This window comes from Hydractinia symbiolongicarpus, chromosome 14 (assembly GCF_029227915.1).
Source record: "Hydractinia symbiolongicarpus strain clone_291-10 chromosome 14, HSymV2.1, whole genome shotgun sequence".
NCBI lineage: Eukaryota > Metazoa > Cnidaria > Hydrozoa > Anthoathecata > Hydractiniidae > Hydractinia > Hydractinia symbiolongicarpus.
This window is the reverse complement of record NC_079888.1, coordinates 17,090,592-17,107,742: the sequence shown is the minus strand read 5'-3', so window position 1 is coordinate 17,107,742 and position 17,151 is coordinate 17,090,592. Positions and strand designations below refer to the sequence as shown.

Sequence of the window (17,151 nt, the reverse complement as noted above, 5' to 3'; positions counted from 1 at the left end):
GTTGGGTTAAATTGCTCCAGTGCCTATCAAATATCAGTAACCGTGCCGCTGTGGTGCAATGGACTAGCGCGTTGGACTACTAATTCAAAGGTTGTGGGTTCGACTCCCATCAGCGGTGATTTTTGCTAGTTTCTTACCAATGCTATTTAACAAAGGTGTTGCGCAAACAAACCGAATTCAATGTGTTTAATCAAAACCAAGTTCATTTAATGGGACGCCAAGTTTAATAACGCCGATCAAAATAGAATTTAATGGAATTTCCGTAGTCATTTAAGGCATTCCATATGCTGATTCACTAAAAGATTTTTTTAAAGCAATTACTTTCTACTAACCACTCTCCCTGCACAAGAACACTTGATCAAAGAAAAAGCAAAGCCAAATAGGTCATCAATCTATTATTGACAAAGCATTTAGATTTTTACTCTACATGTTGTTTTGGCTTGCTGCACTCGACTGTTAGCATATCCACCCTGTTAACGAATGATTACTAGATGTGCAAACATTTTGTTGGGTTAAATTGCTCCAATGCCTATCAAATATCAGTAACCGTGCCGCTGTGGCGCAATGGACTAGCGCGTTGGACTTCTAATTCAAAGGTTGTGGGTTCGACTCCCATCAGCGGTGATTTATGCTAGATTTTTACCCTTGATATTGCACAGAGATGCTTAGCAAACAAACGTGTTCAATGCCTTAAATCCAAACCAAATTTATACAATGGGAAGCCAAGAGTAATAACGCAGAACATAATAGAAATTATTGGAACATCCGTAGTCATGTAAGGCATTTGATATGCTGATTCACTAAAAGATTTTTTTGTAACAATTACTTTCTACTAACCACTCTCTCTGCACAAGAACACTTGATCAAAGAAAAAGCAAAGCCAAATAGGTCATCAATCTATTATTGACAAAGCATTTAGATTTTTACTCTACATATTGTTTTGGCTTGCTGCACTCGACTGTTAACATATCCATCCTGTTAACGAATGATTACTAGATGTGCAAACATTTTGTTGGGTTAAATTGCTCCAGTGCCTATCAAATATCAGTAACCGTGCCGCTGTGGTGCAATGGACTAGCGCGTTGTACTACTAATTCAAAGGTTGTGGGTTCGACTCCCATCAGCGGTGATTTTTGCTAGTTTCTTACCAATGCTATTTAACAAAGGTGCTGCGCAAACAAACCGAATTCAATGTGTTTAATCAAAACCAAGTTCATTTAATGGGACGCCAAGATTAATAACGCCGAACAAAATAGAATTTAATGGAATTTCCGTAGTCATTTAAGGCATTCCATATGCTGATTCACTAAAAGATTTTTTTGCAGCAATTACTTTCTACTAACCACTCTCTTTGCACAAGAACACTTGATCAAAGAAAAAGCAAAGCCAAATAGGTCATCAATCTATTATTGACAAAGCATTTAGATTTTTACTCTACATGTTGTTTTGGCTTGCTGCACTCGACTGTTAGCATATCCATCCTGTTAAGGAATGATTACTAGATGTACAACATTTTTTTGGGTTAAATTGCTCCAATGCCTATCAAATATCAGTAACCGTGCCGCTGTGGTGCAATGGACTAGCGCGTTGGACTTCTAATTCAAAGGTTGTGGGTTCGACTCCCATCAGTGGTGATTTATGCTAGATTTTTACCCTTGATATTGTACAGAGATGCTTAGCAAACAAACGTGTTCAATGCCTTAAATCCAAACCAAATTCATACAATGGGAAGCCAAGAGTAATAACGCAAAACATAATAGATATTATTGGAACATCCGTAGTCATGTAAGGCATTTGATATGCTGATTCACTAAAAGATTTTTTTGCAGCAATTACTTTGTACTAACCACTCTCTCTGCACAAGAACACTTGATCGAAGAAAAAGCAAAACAAAATGTGTCATCAATCTATTATTGACAAAGCATTTAGATTTTTACTCTACATATTGTTTTGGCTTGCTGCACTCGACTGTTAACATATCCATCCTGTTAACGAATGATTACTAGATGTGCAAACATTTTGTTGGGTTAAATTGCTCCAGTGCCTATCAAATATCAGTAACCGTGCCGCTGTGGTGCAATGGACTAGCGCGTTGGACTTCTAATTCAAAGGTTGTGGGTTCGACTCCCATCAGCGGTGATTTTTGCTAGTTTCTTACCAATGCTATTTAACAAAGGTGCTGCGCAAACAAACCGAATTCAATGCCTTAAATCCAAACCAAATTCATTTAATGGGAAGCCAAGAGTAATAACGCAGTACATAATAAAAATTATTGGAACATCAGTAGTCATGTAAGGCATTCGATATGCTGATTCACTAAAAGATTTTTTTGCAGCAATTACTTTCTACTAACCACTCTCTCTGCACAAGAACACTTGATCAAAGAAAAAGCAAAGCCAAATAGGTCATCAATCTATTATTGACAAAGCATTTAGATTTTTACTCTACATGTTGTTTTGGCTTGCTGCACTCGACTGTTAGCATATCCATCCTGTTAACGAATGATTACTAGATGTGCAAACATTTTGTTGGGTTAAATTGCTCCAATGCCTATCAAATATCAGTAACCGTTCCGCTGTGGCGCAATGGACTAGCGCGTTGGACTTCTAATTCAAAGGTTGTGGGTTCGACTCCCATCAGCGGTGATTTTTGCTAATTTCTTACCAATGCTATTTAACAAAGGTGCTGCGCAAACAAACCGTATTCAATGTGTTTAATCAAAACCAAGTCCATTTACTGGGACGCCAAGATTAATAACGCAGAACAAAGTAGAATTTAATGGAATTTCCGTAGTCATTTAAGGCATTCCATATGCTGATTCACTAGAAGTTTTTTTCATTTGCAGTAATTACTTTCTAGTAGCTACACTCTCTGCACAAGAACACTTGATCAAAGAAAAAGCAAAGCCAAATAGGTCATCAATTAAATATTGACAAAGCATTTAGACTTTTACTCAACATATTGTTTTGGCTTACTGCACTCGGGTGTTAACATATCCATCCTGTTAACGAATGATCACTAGATGTGTAACCATTCTCTTGGGTTAAATCGCTGCAATGCCTATCATATTTATATAGCCGTACCGCTGTGGCGCAATGGACTAGCGCGTTGGACTTCTAATTCAAAGGTTGTGGGATCGACTCCCATCAGCGGTGATTTTTGCTAGTTTCTTACCAATGTTATTTAACAAAGGTGCTGCGCAAACAAACCGAATTCAATGTGTTTAATCAAAACCAAGTTCATTTAATGGGATGCCAAGATTAATAACGCCGAACAAAATAGAATTTAATGGAATTTCCGTAGTCATTTAAGGCATTCCATATGCTGCTTCACTAAAAGATTTTTTTGCAGCAATTACTTTCTACTAACCACTCTCTCTGCACAAGAACACTTGATCAAAGAAAAGAAAAGCCAAATAGGTCATCAATCTATTATTGACAAAGCATTTAGATTTTTACTCTACATCTTGTTTTGGCTTGCTGCACTCGACTGTTAGCATATCCATCCTGTTAACGAATGATTACTAGATGTGCAAACATTTGGTTGGGTTAAATTGCTCCAATGCCTATCAAATATCAGTAACCGTTCCGCTGTGGAGCAATGGACTAGCGCGTTGGACTTCTAATTCAAAGGTTGTGGGTTCGACTCCCATCAGCGGTGATTTATGCTAGATTTTTACCCTTACCCTAAATCCAAACCAAGATCATACAATGGGAAGCCAAGAGTAATAACGCGGAACAAAATAGAAATTATTTGAACATCCGTAGTCATGTAAGGCATTTGATATGCTGATTCACTAAAAGATTTTTTTGCAGCAATTACTTTGTACTAACCACTCTCTCTGCACAAGAACACTTGATCAAAGAAAAAGCAAAACAAAATGTGTCATCAATTTAATATTGACAAAGTATTTAGATATTTACTCTACATATTGTTTTGGCTTACCGCACTCGACTGTTAACATATTCATCATGTTAACGAATGATTACTAGATGTGCAAACATTTTCTTGGGTTAAATTGCTCCAATGCCTATGAAATAGCAATAACCGTGCCGCTGTGGCGCAATGGACTAGCGCGTTGGACTTCTAATTCAAAGGTTGTGGGTTCGACTCCCATCAGCGGTGATTTTTGCTAATTTCTTACCAATGCTATTTAACAAAGGTGTTGCGCAAACAAACCGAATTCAATGTGTTTAATCAAAACCAAGTTCATTTAATGGGACGCCAAGTTTAATAACGCCGATCAAAATAGAATTTAATGGAATTTCCGTAGTCATTTAAGGCATTCCATATGCTGATTCACTAAAAGAGTTTTTTGCAGCAATTACTTTCTACTAACCACTCTCCCTGCACAAGAACACTTGATCAAAGAAAAAGCAAAGCCAAATAGGTCATCAATCTATTATTGACAAAGCTTTTAGATTTTTACTCTACATGTTGTTTTGGCTTGCTGCACTCGACTGTTAGCATATCCATCCTGTTAACGAATGATTACTAGATGTGCAAACATTTTGTTGGGTTAAATTGCTCCAATGCCTATCAAATATCAGTAACCGTGCCGCTGTGGCGCAATGGACTAGCGCGTTGGACTTCTAATTCAAAGGTTGTGGGTTCGACTCCCATCAGCGGTGATTTATGCTAGATTTTTACCCTTGATATTGCACAGAGATGCTTAGCAAACAAACGTGTTCAATGCCTTAAATCCAAACCAAATTTATACAATGGGAAGCCAAGAGTAATAACGCAGAACATAATAGAAATTATTGGAACATCCGTAGTCATGTAAGGCATTTGATATGCTGATTCACTAAAAGATTTTTTTGTAGCAATTACTTTCTACTAACCACTCTCTCTGCACAAGAACACTTGATCAAAGAAAAAGCAAAGCCAAATAGGTCATCAATCTATTATTGACAAAGCATTTAGATTTTTACTCTACATATTGTTTTGGCTTGCTGCACTCGACTGTTAACATATCCATCCTGTTAACGAATGATTACTAGATGTGCAAACATTTTGTTGGGTTAAATTGCTCCAGTGCCTATCAAATATCAGTAACCGTGCCGCTGTGGTGCAATGGACTAGCGCGTTGTACTACTAATTCAAAGGTTGTGGGTTCGACTCCCATCAGCGGTGATTTTTGCTAGTTTCTTACCAATGCTATTTAACAAAGGTGCTGCGCAAACAAACCGAATTCAATGTGTTTAATCAAAACCAAGTTCATTTAATGGGACGCCAAGATTAATAACGCCGAACAAAATAGAATTTAATGGAATTTCCGTAGTCATTTAAGGCATTCCATATGCTGATTCACTAAAAGATTTTTTTGCAGCAATTACTTTCTACTAACCACTCTCTTTGCACAAGAACACTTGATCAAAGAAAAAGCAAAGCCAAATAGGTCATCAATCTATTATTGACAAAGCATTTAGATTTTTACTCTACATGTTGTTTTGGCTTGCTGCACTCGACTGTTAGCATATCCATCCTGTTAAGGAATGATTACTAGATGTACAACATTTTTTTGGGTTAAATTGCTCCAATGCCTATCAAATATCAGTAACCGTGCCGCTGTGGTGCAATGGACTAGCGCGTTGGACTTCTAATTCAAAGGTTGTGGGTTCGACTCCCATCAGCGGTGATTTATGCTAGATTTTTACCCTTGATATTGCACAGAGATGCTTAGCAAACAAACGTGTTCAATGCCTTAAATCCAAACCAAATTCATACAATGGGAAGCCAAGAGTAATAACGCAGAACATAATAGAAATTATTGGAACATCCGTAGTCATGTAAGGCATTTGATATGCTGATTCACTAAAAGATTTTTTTGCAGCAATTACTTTGTACTAACCACTCTCTCTGCACAAGAACACTTGATCAAAGAAAAAGCAAAACAAAATGTGTCATCAATCTATTATTGACAAAGCATTTAGATTTTTACTCTACATATTGTTTTGGCTTGCTGCACTCGACTGTTAACATATCCATCCTGTTAACGAATGATTACTAGATGTGCAAACATTTTGTTGGGTTAAATTGCTCCAGTGCCTATCAAATATCATTAACCGTGCCGCTGTGGTGCAATGGACTAGCGCGTTGGACTTCTAATTCAAAGGTTGTGGGTTCGACTTCCATCAGCGGTGATTTTTGGTAGTTTCTTACCAATGCTATTTAACAGAGGTGCTGCGCAAACATACCGAATTCAATGCCTTAAATCCAAACCAAATTCATTTAATGGGAAGCCAAGAGTAATAACGCAGTACATAATAGAAATTATTGGAACATCCGTAGTCATGTAAGGCATTCGATATGCTGATTCACTAAAAGATTTTTTTGCAGCAATTACTTTGTACTAACCACTCTCTCTGCACAAGAACACTTCATCGAAGAAAAAGCAAAACAAAATGTGTCATCAATCTATTATTGACATAGCATTTAGATTTTTACTCTACATATTGTTTTGGCTTGCTGCACTCGACTGTTAACATATCCATCCTGTTAACGAATGATTACTAGATGTGCAAACATTTTGTTGGGTTAAATTGCTCCAGTGCCTATCAAATATCAGTAACCGTGCCGCTGTGGTGCAATGGACTAGCGCGTTGGACTTCTAATTCAAAGGTTGTGGGTTCGACTCCCATCAGCGGTGATTTTTGCTAGTTTCTTACCAATGCTATTTAACAAAGGTGCTGCGCAAACAAACCGAATTCAATGCCTTAAATCCAAACCAAATTCATTTAATGGGAAGCCAAGAGTAATAACGCAGTACATAATAAAAATTATTGGAACATCAGTAGTCATGTAAGGCATTCGATATGCTGATTCACTAAAAGATTTTTTTGCAGCAATTACTTTCTACTAACCACTCTCTCTGCACAAGAACACTTGATCAAAGAAAAAGCAAAGCCAAATAGGTCATCAATCTATTATTGACAAAGCATTTAGATTTTTACTCTACATGTTGTTTTGGCTTGCTGCACTCGACTGTTAGCATATCCATCCTGTTAACGAATGATTACTAGATGTGCAAACATTTTGTTGGGTTAAATTGCTCCAATGCCTATCAAATATCAGTAACCGTTCCGCTGTGGCGCAATGGACTAGCGCGTTGGACTTCTAATTCAAAGGTTGTGGGTTCGACTCCCATCAGCGGTGATTTTTGCTAATTTCTTACCAATGCTATTTAACAAAGGTGCTGCGCAAACAAACCGTATTCAATGTGTTTAATCAAAACCAAGTCCATTTACTGGGACGCCAAGATTAATAACGCAGAACAAAGTAGAATTTAATGGAATTTCCGTAGTCATTTAAGGCATTCCATATGCTGATTCACTAGAAGTTTTTTTCATTTGCAGTAATTACTTTCTAGTAGCTACACTCTCTGCACAAGAACACTTGATCAAAGAAAAAGCAAAGCCAAATAGGTCATCAATTAAATATTGACAAAGCATTTAGACTTTTACTCAACATATTGTTTTGGCTTACTGCACTCGGGTGTTAACATATCCATCCTGTTAACGAATGATCACTAGATGTGTAACCATTCTCTTGGGTTAAATCGCTGCAATGCCTATCATATTTATATAGCCGTACCGCTGTGGCGCAATGGACTAGCGCGTTGGACTTCTAATTCAAAGGTTGTGGGATCGACTCCCATCAGCGGTGATTTTTGCTAGTTTCTTACCAATGCTATTAAACAAAGGTACTGCGCAAACAAACCGAATTCAATGCGTTAAATCCAAACCAAATTCATTTAATGGGAAGCCAAGAGTAATAACGCAGTACATAATAGAAATTATTGGAGCATCCGTAGTCATGTAAGGCATTCGATATGCTGATTCACTAAAAGATTTTTTCGTAGCAATTACTTTCTACTAACCACTCTCTCTGCACAAGAACACTTGATCAAAGAAAAAGCAAAGCCAAATAGGTCATCAATCTATTATTGACAAAGCATTTAGGTTTTTACTCTACATATTGTTTTGGCTTGCTGCACTCGACTGTTAACATATCCATCCTGTTAACGAATGATTACTAGATGTGCAAACATTTTGTTGGGTTAAATTGCTCCAGTGCTTATCAAATATCAGTAACCGTGCCGCTGTGGTGCAATGGACTAGCGCGTTGGACAACTAATTCAAAGGTTGTGGGTTCGACTCCCATCAGCGGTGATTTTTGCTAGTTTCTTACCAATGCTATTTAACAAAGGTGCTGCGCAAACAAACCGAATTCAATGTGTTTAATCAAAACCAAGTTCATTTAATGGGATGCCAAGATTAATAACGCCGAACAAAATAGAATTTAATGGAATTTCCGTAGTCATTTAAGGCATTCCATATGCTGCTTCACTAAAAGATTTTTTTGCAGCAATTACTTTCTACTAACCACTCTCTCTGCACAAGAACACTTGATCAAAGAAAAGAAAAGCCAAATAGGTCATCAATCTATTATTGACAAAGCATTTAGATTTTTACTCTACATCTTGTTTTGGCTTGCTGCACTCGACTGTTAGCATATCCATCCTGTTAACGAATGATTACTAGATGTGCAAACATTTGGTTGGGTTAAATTGCTCCAATGCCTATCAAATATCAGTAACCGTTCCGCTGTGGAGCAATGGACTAGCGCGTTGGACTTCTAATTCAAAGGTTGTGGGTTCGACTCCCATCAGCGGTGATTTATGCTAGATTTTTACCCTTACCCTAAATCCAAACCAAGATCATACAATGGGAAGCCAAGAGTAATAACGCGGAACAAAATAGAAATTATTGGAACATCCGTAGTCATGTAAGGCATTTGATATGCTGATTCACTAAAAGATTTTTTTGCAGCAATTACTTTGTACTAACCACTCTCTCTGCACAAGAACACTTGATCAAAGAAAAAGCAAAACAAAATGTGTCATCAATTTAATATTGACAAAGTATTTAGATATTTACTCTACATATTGTTTTGGCTTACCGCACTCGACTGTTAACATATTCATCATGTTAACGAATGATTACTAGATGTGCAAACATTTTCTTGGGTTAAATTGCTCCAATGCCTATGAAATATCAATAACCGTGCCGCTGTGGCGCAATGGACTAGCGCGTTGGACTTCTAATTCAAAGGTTGTGGGTTCGACTCCCATCAGCGGTGATTTTTGCTAATTTCTTACCAATGCTATTTAACAAAGGTGCTGCGCAAACAAACCGTATTCAATGTGTTTAATCAAAACCAAGTCCATTTACTGGGACGCCAAGATTAATAACGCAGAACAAAGTAGAATTTAATGGAATTTCCGTAGTCATTTAAGGCATTCCATATGCTGATTCACTAGAAGTTTTTTTCATTTGCAGTAATTACTTTCTAGTAGCTACTCTCTCTGCGCAAGGGCACTTGATCAAAGAAAAAGCAAAACAAAATAGGTCATCAATTTAAAATTGACAAAGTATTTAGATATTTACTCTACATATTGTTTTGGCTTACTGCACTCGACTGTTAACATATTCATCATGTTAACGAATGATTACTAGATGTGCAAACATTTTGTTGGGTTAAATTGTTCCAATGCCTATCAAATATCAGTAACCGTGCCGCTGCGGCGCAATGGACTAGCGCGTTGGACTTCTAATTCAAAGGTTGTGGGTTCGACTCCCATCAGCAGTGATTTATCCAAGATTTTTACCCTTGCTATTGCACAGAGATGCTTAGCAAACAAACATGTTCAATGCCTTAAATCCTAACCAAATTCATTTAATGGGAAGCCAAGAGTAATAACGCAGTACATAATAGAAATTATTGGAACATCCGTAGTCATGTAAGGCATTCGATATGCTGATTCACTAAAAGATTTTTTTGTAGCAATTACTTTCTACTAACCACTCTCTCTGCACAAGAACACTTGATCAAAGAAAAAGCAAAGCCAAATAGGTCATCAATTAAATATTGACAAAGCATTTAGACTTTTACTCAACATATTGTTTTGGCTTACTGCACTCGGGTGTTAACATATCCATCATGTTACCGAATGGTTACTAGATGTGTAACCATTTTCTTGGGTTAAATCGCTGCAATGCCTATCATACTTATATAGCCGTGCCGCTGTGGCGCAATGGACTAGCGCGTTGGACTTCTAATTCAAAAGTTGTGGGTTCGACTCCCATTAGCGGTGATTTTTGCTAGTTTCTTACCAATGCTATTTAACAAAGGTGCTGCGCAAACAAACCGAATTCATTGTGTTTAATCAAAACCAAGTTCATTTAATGGGACGCCAAGATTATTAACGCCGAAAAAAGTAGAATTTAATAGAATTTCCGTAGTCATTTAAGGCATTCCATATGCTGATTCACTAAAAGATTTTTTTGCAGCAATTAATTTCTACTAACCACTCTCTCTGCACAAGAACACCTGATCAAAGAAAAAGCAAAGCCAAATAGGTCATCAATTAAATATTGACAAAGCATTTAGACTTTTACTCAACATGTTGTTTTGGCTTACTGCACTCGACTGTTAACATATCCATCATGTTACCGAACGATCACTAGATGTGTAACCATTTTCTTGGGTTAAATCGCTGCAATGCCTATCATATTTATATAGCCGTGCCGCTGTGGCGCAATGGACTAGCGCGTTGGACTTCTAATTCAAAGGTTGTGGGTTCGACTCCCATCAGCGGTGATTTTTGCTAGTTTCTTACCAATGCTATTTAACAAAGGTGCTGCGCAAACAAACAGAATTCAATGTGTTTAATCAAAACCAAGTTCATTTAATGGGACGCCAAGATTAATAACGCCGAACAAAATAGAATTTAATGGAATTTCCGTAGTCATTTAAGGCATTCCATATGCTGATTCACTAAAAGATTTTTTAGCAGCAATTACTTTGTACTAACCACTCTCTCTGCACAAGAACACTTGATCAAAGAAAAAGCAAAACAAAATGTGTCATCAATTTAATATTGACAAAGTCTTTAGATATTTACGCTACATATTGTTTTGGCTTACCGCACTCGACTGTTAACATATCCATCATGTTACCGAATGGTTACTAGATGTGTAACCATTTTCTTGGGTTAAATCGCTGCAATGCCTATCATATTTATACAGCCGTGCCGCTGTGGCGCAATGGATTAGCGCGTTGGACTTCTAATTCAAAGGTTGTGGGTTCGACTCCCATCAGCGGTGATTTTTGCTAGTTTCTTACCAATGCTATTTAACAAAGGTGCTGCGCAAACAAACAGAATTCAATGTGTTTAATCAAAACCAAGTTCATTTAATGGGACGCCAAGATTAATAACGCCGAACAAAATAGAATTTAATGGAATTTCCGTAGTCATTTAAGGCATTCCATATGCTGATTCACTAAAAGATTTTTTTGCACCAATTACTTTCTACTAACCACTTTCTCTGCACAAAAACACTTGATCAAAGAAAAAGCAAAACAAAATGTGTCATCAATCTATTATTGACAAAGCATTTAGATTTTTACTCTACATATTGTTTTGGCTTGCTGCACTCGACTGTTAACATATCCATCCTGTTAACGAATGATCACTAGATATGTAACCACTTTCTTGGGTTAAATCGCTGCAATGCCTATCATATTTATACAGCCGTGCCGCTGTGGCGCAATGGACTAGCGCGTTGGACTTCTAATTCAAAGGTTGTGGGTTCAACTCCCATCAGCGGTGATTTATGCTAGATTTTTACCCTTGATATTGCACAGAGATGCTTAGCAAACAAACGTGTTCAATGTGTTAAATCCAAACCAAATTCATACAATGGGAAGCCAAGAGTAATAACGCAGAACATAATAGAAATTATTGGAACATCCGTAGTCATGTAAGGCATTTGATATGCTGATTCACTAAAAGATTTTTTTGCAGCAATTACTTTGTACTAACCACTCTCTCTGCACAAGAACACTTGATCAAAGAAAAAGCAAAGCCAAATAGGTCATCAATCTATTATTGACAAAGCATTTAGATATTTACTCTACATATTGTTTTGGCTTGCTGCACTCGACTTTTAACATATCCATCCTGTTAACGAATGATTACTAGATGTGCAAACATTTTGTTGGGTTAAATTGCTCCAATGCCTATCAAATATCAGTAACCGTGCCGCTGTGGCGCAATTGACTAGCGCGTGGGACTTCTAATTCAAAGGGGGTGGGTTCGACTTCCATCAGCGGTGATTTATGCTAGATTTTTACCCTTGCTATTGCACAGAGATGCTTAGCAAACATACGTGCTCAATGCGTTAAATCCAAACCAATTTCATTTAATGGGAAGCCAAGAGTAATAACGCAGAACATAATAGAAATTAATGGCACATCCGTAGTCATGTAAGGCAATCGATATGCTGATTCACTAAAAGATTTTTTTGCAGCAATTACTTTCTACTAACCACTCTCTCTGCACAAGAACACTTGATCAAAGAAAAAGCAAAGCCAAATAGGTCATCAATCTATTATTGAGAAAGCATTTAGATTTTTACTCTAAATATTGTTTTGGCTTGCTGCACTCGACTGTTAACATATCCATCCTGTTAACGAATGATTACTAGATGTGCAAACATTTTGTTGGGTTAAATTGCTCCAATGCCTATCAAATATCAGTAACCGTGCCGCTGTGGTGCAATGGACTAGCGCGTTGGACTTCTAATTCAAATGTTGTGGGTTCGACTCCCATCAGCGGTGATTTATGCTAGATTTTTACCCTTGATATTGCACAGAGATGCTTAGCAAACAAACGTGTTCAATGTGTTAAATCCAAACCAAATTCATACAATGGGAAGCCAAGAGTAATAACGCAGAACATAATAGAAATTAATGGAACATCCGTAGTCATGTAAGGCATTTGATATGCTGATTCACTAAAAGATTTTTTTGCAGCAATTACTTTGTACTAACCACTCTCTCTGCACAAGAACACTTGATCAAAGAAAAAGCAAAGCCAAATAGGTCATCAATCTATTATTGACAAAGCATTTAGATTTTTACTCTACATATTGTTTTGGCTTGCTGCACTCGACTTTTAACATATCCATCCTGTTAACGAATGATTACTAGATGTGCAAACATTTTGTTGGGTTAAATTGCTCCAATGCCTATCAATTATCAGTAACCGTGCCGCTGTGGCGCAATGGACTAGCGCGTTGGACTTCTAATTCAAAGGTTGTGGGTTCGACTCCCATCAGCGGTGATTTATGCTAGATTTTTACCCTTGCTATTGCACAGAGATGCTTAGCAAACAAACGTGTTCAATGCGTTAAATCCAAACCAATTTCATTTAATGGGAAGCCAAGAGTAATAACGCAGAACATAATAGAAATTAATGGCACATCCGTAGTCATGTAAGGCAATCGATATGCTGATTCACTAAAAGATTTTTTTGCAGCAATTACTTTCTACTAACCACTCTCTCTGCACAAGAACACTTGATCAAAGAGAAAGCAAAGCCAAATAGGTCATCAATCTATTATTGAGAAAGCATTTAGATTTTTACTCTAAATATTGTTTTGGCTTGCTGCACTCGACTGTTAACATATCCATCCTGTTAACGAATGATTACCAGATGTGCAAACATTTTGTTGGGTTAAATTGCTCCAATGCCTATCAAATATCAATAACCGTGCCGCTGTGGTGCAATGGACTAGCGCGTTGGACTTCTAATTCAAAGGTTGTGGGTTCGACTCCCATCAGCGGTGATTTTTGCTAGTTTCTTACCAATGCTATTTAACAAAGGTGCTGCGCAAACATACCGAATTCAATGTGTTTAATCAAAACCAAGTTCATTTAATGGGACGCCAAGATTAATAACGCCGAACAAAATAGAATTTAATGGAATTTCCGTAGTCATTTAAGGCATTCCATATGCTGATTCACTAAAAGATTTTTTTGCAGCAATTACTTTCTACTAACCACTTTCTCTGCACAAGAACACTTGATCAAAGAAAAAGCAAAACAAAATGTGTCATCAATCTATTATTGACAAAGCATTTAGATTTTTACTCTACATATTGTTTTGGCTTGCTGCACTCGACTGTTAACATATCCATCCTGTTAACGAATGATCACTAGATATGTAATTACTTTCTTGGGTTAAATCGCTGCAATGCCTATCATATTTATACAGCCGTGCCGCTGTGGCGCAATGGACTAGCGCGTTGGACTTCTAATTCAAAGGTTGTGGGTTCAACTCCCATCAGCGGTGATTTATGCTAGATTTTTACCCTTGATATTGCACAGAGATGCTTAGCAAACAAACGTGTTCAATGTGTTAAATCCAAACCAAATTCATACAATGGGAAGCCAAGAGTAATAACGCAGAACATAATAGAAATTATTGGAACATCCGTAGTCATGTAAGGCATTTGATATGCTGATTCACTAAAAGATTTTTTTGCAGCAATTACTTTGTACTAACCACTCTCTCTGCACAAGAACACTTGATCAAAGAAAAAGCAAAGCCAAATAGGTCATCAATCTATTATTGACAAAGCATTTAGATATTTACTCTACATATTGTTTTGGCTTGCTGCACTCGACTTTTAACATATCCATCCTGTTAACGAATGATTACTAGATGTGCAAACATTTTGTTGGGTTAAATTGCTCCAATGCCTATCAAATATCAGTAACCGTGCCGCTGTGGCGCAATGGACTAGCGCGTGGGACTTCTAATTCAAAGGGGGTGGGTTCGACTTCCATCAGCGGTGATTTATGCTAGATTTTTACCCTTGCTATTGCACAGAGATGCTTAGCAAACATACGTGCTCAATGCGTTAAATCCAAACCAATTTCATTTAATGGGAAGCCAAGAGTAATAACGCAGAACATAATAGAAATTAATGGCACATCCGTAGTCATGTAAGGCAATCGATATGCTGATTCACTAAAAGATTTTTTTGCAGCAATTACTTTCTACTAACCACTCTCTCTGCACAAGAACACTTGATCAAAGAAAAAGCAAAGCCAAATAGGTCATCAATCTATTATTGAGAAAGCATTTAGATTTTTACTCTAAATATTGTTTTGGCTCGCTGCACTCGACTGTTAACATATCCATCCTGTTAACGAATGATTACTAGATGTGCAAACATTTTGTTGGGTTAAATTGCTCCAATGCCTATCAAATATCAGTAACCGTGCCGCTGTGGTGCAATGGACTAGCGCGTTGGACTTCTAATTCAAATGTTGTGGGTTCGACTCCCATCAGCGGTGATTTATGCTAGATTTTTACCCTTGATATTGCACAGAGATGCTTAGCAAACAAACGTGTTCAATGTGTTAAATCCAAACCAAATTCATACAATGGGAAGCCAAGAGTAATAACGCAGAACATAATAGAAATTATTGGAACATCCGTAGTCATGTAAGGCATTTGATATGCTGATTCACTAAAAGATTTTTTTGCAGCAATTACTTTGTACTAACCACTCTCTCTGCACAAGAACACTTGATCAAAGAAAAAGCAAAGCCAAATAGGTCATCAATCTATTATTGACAAAGCATTTAGATATTTACTCTACATATTGTTTTGGCTTGCTGCACTCGACTTTTAACATATCCATCCTGTTAACGAATGATTACTAGATGTGCAAACATTTTGTTGGGTTAAATTGCTCCAATGCCTATCAAATATCAGTAACCGTGCCGCTGTGGCGCAATGGACTAGCGCGTGGGACTTCTAATTCAAAGGGGGTGGGTTCGACTTCCATCAGCGGTGATTTATGCTAGATTTTTACCCTTGCTATTGCACAGAGATGCTTAGCAAACATACGTGCTCAATGCGTTAAATCCAAACCAATTTCATTTAATGGGAAGCCAAGAGTAATAACGCAGAACAAAATAGAATTTAATGGAATTTCCGTAGTCATTTAAGGCATTCCATATGCTGATTCACTAAAAGATTTTTTTGCAGCAATTACTTTCTACTAACCACTCTCTCTGCACAAGAACACTTGATCAAAGAAAAAGCAAAACAAAATGTGTCATCAATCTATTATTGACAAAGCATTTAGATTTTTACTCTACATATTGTTTTGGCTTGCTGCACTCGACTGTTAACATATCCATCCTGTTAACGAATGATCACTAGATGTGTAACCATTTTCTTGGGTTAAATCGCTGCAATGCCTATCATATTTATACAGCCGTGCCGCTGTGGCGCAATGGACTAGCGCGTTGGACTTCTAATTCAAAGGTTGTGGGTTCGACTCCCATCAGCGGTGATTTATGCTAGATTTTTACCCTTGATATTGCACAGAGATGCTTAGCAAACAAACGTGTTCAATGTGTTAAATCCAAACCAAATTCATACAATGGGAAGCCAAGAGTAATAACGCAGAACATAATAGAAATTATTGGAACATCCGTAGTCATGTAAGGCATTTGATATGCTGATTCACTAAAAGATTTTTTTGCAGCAATTACTTTGTACTAACCACTCTCTCTGCACAAGAACACTTGATCAAAGAAAAAGCAAAACAAAATGTGTCATCAATTTAATATTGACAAAGTCTTTAGATATTTACTCTACATATTGTTTTGGCTTACCGCACTCGACTGTTAACATATCCATCATGTTACCGAATGGTTACTAGATGTGTAACCATTTTCTTGGGTTAAATCACTGCAATGCCTCTCATATTTATACAGCCGTGCCGCTGTGGCGCAATGGACTAGCGCGTTGGACTTCTAATTCAAAGGTTGTGGGTTCGACTCCCATCAGCGTTGATTTTTGCTAGTTTCTTACCAATGCTATTTAACAAAGGTGCTGCGCAAACAAACCGAATTCAATGTGTTTAATCAAAACCAAGTTCATTTAATGGGACGCCAAGATTAATAACGCTGAACAAAATAGAATTTAATGGAATTTCCGTAGTCATTTAAGGCATTCCATATGCTGATTCACTAAAAGATTTTTTTGCAGCAATTACTTTCTACTAACCACTCTCTCTGCACAAGAACACTTGATCAAAGAAAAAGCAAAACAAAATGTGTCATCAATCTATTATTGACAAAGCATTTAGATTTTTACTCTACATATTGTTTTGGCTTGCTGCACTCGACTGTTAACATATCCATCCTGTTAACGAATGATCACTAGATGTGTAACCATTTTCTTGGGTTAAATCGCTGCAATGCCTATCATATTTT

The 17,151-nt window shown here is 37.3% G+C and overlaps 1 protein-coding gene and 29 non-coding genes across 30 annotated transcripts in view; 29 read left to right on the top strand and 1 right to left on the bottom strand.

Annotated features, from left to right (window-relative positions):
- LOC130625230 (piggyBac transposable element-derived protein 1-like) overlaps positions 1-17,151 on the bottom strand; it is a 104,455-nt gene that overhangs the window by 59,738 nt on the left and 27,566 nt on the right. The gene's annotated exons all lie outside the window — the stretch shown is intronic.
- On the top strand, positions 45-118 carry Trnas-acu (transfer RNA serine (anticodon ACU)). Its single transcript has one exon. It is a non-coding gene; the product is annotated as a tRNA-Ser (tRNA).
- On the top strand, positions 551-624 carry Trnar-ucu (transfer RNA arginine (anticodon UCU)). Its single transcript has one exon. It is a non-coding gene; the product is annotated as a tRNA-Arg (tRNA).
- On the top strand, positions 1,056-1,129 carry Trnas-acu (transfer RNA serine (anticodon ACU)). The gene has a single exon. It is a non-coding gene; the product is annotated as a tRNA-Ser (tRNA).
- Trnar-ucu (transfer RNA arginine (anticodon UCU)) lies at positions 1,561-1,634 on the top strand. The gene has a single exon. It is a non-coding gene; the product is annotated as a tRNA-Arg (tRNA).
- Positions 2,066-2,139, top strand: Trnar-ucu (transfer RNA arginine (anticodon UCU)). Its single transcript has one exon. It is a non-coding gene; the product is annotated as a tRNA-Arg (tRNA).
- Trnar-ucu (transfer RNA arginine (anticodon UCU)) lies at positions 2,572-2,645 on the top strand. The gene has a single exon. It is a non-coding gene; the product is annotated as a tRNA-Arg (tRNA).
- On the top strand, positions 3,082-3,155 carry Trnar-ucu (transfer RNA arginine (anticodon UCU)). Its single transcript has one exon. It is a non-coding gene; the product is annotated as a tRNA-Arg (tRNA).
- On the top strand, positions 4,052-4,125 carry Trnar-ucu (transfer RNA arginine (anticodon UCU)). The gene has a single exon. It is a non-coding gene; the product is annotated as a tRNA-Arg (tRNA).
- Trnar-ucu (transfer RNA arginine (anticodon UCU)) lies at positions 4,558-4,631 on the top strand. The gene has a single exon. It is a non-coding gene; the product is annotated as a tRNA-Arg (tRNA).
- Trnas-acu (transfer RNA serine (anticodon ACU)) lies at positions 5,063-5,136 on the top strand. The gene has a single exon. It is a non-coding gene; the product is annotated as a tRNA-Ser (tRNA).
- Positions 5,568-5,641, top strand: Trnar-ucu (transfer RNA arginine (anticodon UCU)). The gene has a single exon. It is a non-coding gene; the product is annotated as a tRNA-Arg (tRNA).
- Positions 6,073-6,146, top strand: Trnar-ucu (transfer RNA arginine (anticodon UCU)). Its single transcript has one exon. It is a non-coding gene; the product is annotated as a tRNA-Arg (tRNA).
- On the top strand, positions 6,579-6,652 carry Trnar-ucu (transfer RNA arginine (anticodon UCU)). The gene has a single exon. It is a non-coding gene; the product is annotated as a tRNA-Arg (tRNA).
- Positions 7,085-7,158, top strand: Trnar-ucu (transfer RNA arginine (anticodon UCU)). The gene has a single exon. It is a non-coding gene; the product is annotated as a tRNA-Arg (tRNA).
- On the top strand, positions 7,595-7,668 carry Trnar-ucu (transfer RNA arginine (anticodon UCU)). Its single transcript has one exon. It is a non-coding gene; the product is annotated as a tRNA-Arg (tRNA).
- Positions 8,101-8,174, top strand: Trnas-acu (transfer RNA serine (anticodon ACU)). The gene has a single exon. It is a non-coding gene; the product is annotated as a tRNA-Ser (tRNA).
- On the top strand, positions 9,071-9,144 carry Trnar-ucu (transfer RNA arginine (anticodon UCU)). Its single transcript has one exon. It is a non-coding gene; the product is annotated as a tRNA-Arg (tRNA).
- Trnar-ucu (transfer RNA arginine (anticodon UCU)) lies at positions 9,581-9,654 on the top strand. Its single transcript has one exon. It is a non-coding gene; the product is annotated as a tRNA-Arg (tRNA).
- On the top strand, positions 10,086-10,159 carry Trnar-ucu (transfer RNA arginine (anticodon UCU)). Its single transcript has one exon. It is a non-coding gene; the product is annotated as a tRNA-Arg (tRNA).
- Positions 10,592-10,665, top strand: Trnar-ucu (transfer RNA arginine (anticodon UCU)). The gene has a single exon. It is a non-coding gene; the product is annotated as a tRNA-Arg (tRNA).
- Positions 11,098-11,171, top strand: Trnar-ucu (transfer RNA arginine (anticodon UCU)). The gene has a single exon. It is a non-coding gene; the product is annotated as a tRNA-Arg (tRNA).
- Positions 11,604-11,677, top strand: Trnar-ucu (transfer RNA arginine (anticodon UCU)). Its single transcript has one exon. It is a non-coding gene; the product is annotated as a tRNA-Arg (tRNA).
- On the top strand, positions 12,614-12,687 carry Trnar-ucu (transfer RNA arginine (anticodon UCU)). The gene has a single exon. It is a non-coding gene; the product is annotated as a tRNA-Arg (tRNA).
- Positions 13,119-13,192, top strand: Trnar-ucu (transfer RNA arginine (anticodon UCU)). Its single transcript has one exon. It is a non-coding gene; the product is annotated as a tRNA-Arg (tRNA).
- Positions 13,624-13,697, top strand: Trnar-ucu (transfer RNA arginine (anticodon UCU)). The gene has a single exon. It is a non-coding gene; the product is annotated as a tRNA-Arg (tRNA).
- On the top strand, positions 14,130-14,203 carry Trnar-ucu (transfer RNA arginine (anticodon UCU)). Its single transcript has one exon. It is a non-coding gene; the product is annotated as a tRNA-Arg (tRNA).
- Trnar-ucu (transfer RNA arginine (anticodon UCU)) lies at positions 15,140-15,213 on the top strand. Its single transcript has one exon. It is a non-coding gene; the product is annotated as a tRNA-Arg (tRNA).
- On the top strand, positions 16,150-16,223 carry Trnar-ucu (transfer RNA arginine (anticodon UCU)). Its single transcript has one exon. It is a non-coding gene; the product is annotated as a tRNA-Arg (tRNA).
- On the top strand, positions 16,655-16,728 carry Trnar-ucu (transfer RNA arginine (anticodon UCU)). Its single transcript has one exon. It is a non-coding gene; the product is annotated as a tRNA-Arg (tRNA).